Source organism: Pristiophorus japonicus, unplaced genomic scaffold, assembly GCF_044704955.1.
Source record: "Pristiophorus japonicus isolate sPriJap1 unplaced genomic scaffold, sPriJap1.hap1 HAP1_SCAFFOLD_52, whole genome shotgun sequence".
Taxonomy (NCBI): Eukaryota; Metazoa; Chordata; class Chondrichthyes; family Pristiophoridae; genus Pristiophorus; species Pristiophorus japonicus.
Genome location: NW_027254426.1, coordinates 2,392,387 through 2,395,907, shown reverse-complemented (window position 1 = coordinate 2,395,907; position 3,521 = coordinate 2,392,387). Strand labels below are relative to the sequence as shown.

The 3,521-nt window shown below is 41.2% G+C and overlaps 1 non-coding gene across 1 annotated transcript; it reads left to right on the top strand.

The window, feature by feature from the left end:
- The first annotated feature begins 783 nt into the window (after positions 1-783).
- On the top strand, positions 784-866 carry trnas-cga (transfer RNA serine (anticodon CGA)). Its single transcript has one exon. It is a non-coding gene; the product is annotated as a tRNA-Ser (tRNA).
- Positions 867-3,521: the final 2,655 nt, after the last annotated feature.

The window sequence follows — 3,521 nt, the reverse complement described above, 5'->3', positions numbered from 1 at the left end:
GACCAGTTCTTTGATATCTTCCTGCAATCTACAGCTTTCTTCCTCATTATCAAGCATACCTAGTTGACGAATCTTTTATTCACCTGCGCTAATTTGTATTTAGTGACTCGGTGTCAAATTTGTATCGCATAATACTCTTGTGAAGCGCCTTGGACGTTTCGCTAATTTCAAGGTGCTAATTATGTATAAGTTGTTGTTGTTTAACATGTGTGTTACTTAACGTTATATAGAGATTGCATCACAGAAAGAAACAATTGCACCTACCTGGTGTTGGTAGAGTTAATGCTGCACACTACCCTACTTCACTTGATCCTATCAGCATATTGTTCTATTGCTTTCTCAGTCATGTGCTGAGGTAATCCCTTTAAAATGAATCTGTGCTATTCGCCTTTACTACTGCTCGTGTAGCATCTTCCACATTCTAACCACTCTTTGGTAAATAAGTTGCTCTTGAATTGTCTACTGAGTTTATCAGTGACCTCCCGTTCTGAACTCCTGCACAATAGCAAACATTTTCTCCACATCAACTCGATCAAATACCTTCATAATGTGAAAATTTATCTCACTTGTTTATCGAGAAAGAAGCTCTCCAGACTTTTCAGTTTTTCGCGAAATGTAAATTATTTCAATTCTGACCGAAATTTTTCCTTCTATGCTGTAAGATTCTGTGATTCTCCGATTTAATTTTCACATCGTCTGGGAGATACAATCGGGCAAGCATGCAGGCGGTCTCTCTGATTAATTGCACCAACGATTCGACTATTAAAGCAACTCTTCTGTGTAGCTGCGATGGCCGAGTGGTTAAGGCGTTGGACTCGAAATCCAATGGGGGTTTCCCTGCGCAGGTTCGAACCCTGCTCGCAGCGATTCTGCAAATGCTCTTTTTTTTATCGACTCACGGGGATCTCATTGGAATCTGATCACAATTCCCTCCACTGCCCTTCATTACACTGATTGACGCGAAGCTGTTGTTCGAACTGGAAACATTAATAGTTTATCGGTATTAATTGTTGGTTTGTTGGACACTACCTCCAAAAATCAGTGAGCAATATACACAGAATGAAAACGTGCCTTTTAATAAAGATCATTGCATTGTTTGGGAGGAACTCACCTTTCGTTAATGAGTGCGAACGTGGTTTGGTTTTATAAAGATGAACAAGTTTTGCCAAAATGACCATGGCAGCGTTTGACGTTGCAATTTTCTGATAACATCAGTGTTTCCATCAAAGTAGATGCCTTATCCATTAAGCGACGTGGCCCCTGCAGTTTGCAGCAGACTAATGGACAGCAACATTCTAATGGGACAAAGTGTAATAGAAAGGCAAGCATGAAATCTCGGTGCCGCAATGCAAGGAGTATTCGAAACCCAGGAGAGGGCTCTGAGCTAGTTCGAGTGGGTGAGAGCTCAGATCACAGGACCCCAAGAAAAAATACAAAAAGCAGGAGGCAACAGAGTAGACTAGCACTGGGGTAAGTGTAAACGACAAGGTGATAGGGAGGGACAATATGTGTGAATATGAATGGGCTGCAGGAGGGGTCAAAACTAAAAATCCTGGTTTAAAAACTAATACTAAAACACTCTACCTAACCGCAAGCAGCATTCGAAATAAAGTAAATGAGTTGACGGCACAAATCATCATAAATGGGTATGATTTGGTGGCCATTACAGAAACGTGGTTGCAGGGTGGCCAAGACTGGGAATTAAACATACAGGGGTATCTGACAATTCGGAAAGATAGACAAGAAGCGAAAGGAGGTGGGGTAGCTCTGTTAATAAAGGATGATATCAGGGCAGTTGTGAGAGACGATATTGGCTCTAATAAACAAAATGTTGAATCATTGTGGGTGGAGATGAGAGATAGTAAGGGGAGAAAGTCACTGGTGGGCGTAGTTTATAGGCCCGCAAATAATAGCTTCATGGTGGGGCGGGCAATAACCAAGGGAATAATGGAGGCATGTGAAAAAGGAACGGCAGTAATCATTGGGGATTTTAACCTACATATCGATTGGTCAATCAAATCGCACTGGGTAGCCTTGAGGAGGAATTCATAGAATGCATACGGGATTGTTTCTTAGAACAGTATGTTACAGAACATGTAAGGGAGCAAGCTATCTTAGATCTGGTCCTGTGTAATGAGACAGGAATAATAAACGATCTCTCAGTAAAAGATCCTCTCAGAATGAGTGATCACAGTATGGTTGAATTTGTAATACAGATTGAGGGTGAGGAAGTAGTGTCTCAAACGAGCGTACTATGCTTAACCAAAGGTGACTATAGTGGGATGATGGCAGAGTTGGCTAAAGTAGACTGGAAACACAGACTAAACGGTGACACAAATGAAGAACAGTGGAGGACTTTTATGGAGCTCTTTCATAGTGCTCAACAAAAATATATTCCAGTGAAAAAGAAGGGCGGTAACCGAAGGGATAACCAGCCATGGATAACCAAGGAAATAAAGGAGAGTATCAAAATAAAAACCAATGCGTATAAGGTGACCAACGTTAGTGGGAAACTAGCAGATTGGGAACATATTAAACGACAGCAAAGAATGCCGAAGAAAGCAATAAAGAAAGGAAAGATTGATTACGAAGGTAAACTTGCACAAAACATAAAAATAGTTAGTAAAATCTTTTACGGATATATAAAACGGAAAAGAGTGACTAAAGTAAATGTTGGTCCCTTAGATGATGAGAAGGGGGATTTAATAATGGGAAATGTGGAAATGGCTGAGACCTCAAACAATTATTTTGCTTCGGTCTTCACAGTGGAACACACAAAAACCATGCCAAAAATTGCTGGTCATGGGAATATGGGAAGGAGGGACCTTAAGATAATCACTATCACTAGGGGAGCAGTGCTGGACAGGCTAATAGGGCTCAAGATAGACAAGTCCCCTGGTCCTGATGAAATGCAACCCAGGGTATTAAAAGAGATGGCAGACGTTCGAGCAAATGCATTCGTTATAATCTACCAAAATTCTCTGGACTCTGGGGAGGTACCAGCGAATTAAAAAGCAGCAAATGTAACGCCTCTGTTTAAAAAAGGGGGCAGACTAAAGGCAGGTAAATATAGGCCGGTTAGTTTAACATCTGTAGTGGGGAGAATGCTTGAAGCTATCATTAAGGAAGAAATAGCGGGACATCTAGATAGGAATAGTACAATCAAGCAGACGCAACATGGATTCAGGAAGGGGAAATCATGTTTAAATAATTTACTGGAATTCTTTGAGTATATAACGAGCATGGTGGATAGAGGTGTACCGATAGAGGTGGTGTATTTAGATTTCCAAATGGCTTTCGATAAGGTGCCACACAAAAGGTTACTGCAGAAGATAAAGATACGTGGAGTCATAGGAAATGGATTAGCATGGTTGGAGATTTGGCTGGCTAACAGAAAGCAGAGAGTCGGGAAAAATGGGTCCTTTTCGAGTTGGAAATCGGTGGTTAGTGGTGTGCCACAGGGATCGGTGCTGGGACCTCAACTGTTTAAAATATATATAGATGAACTGGAAGAGGGGACA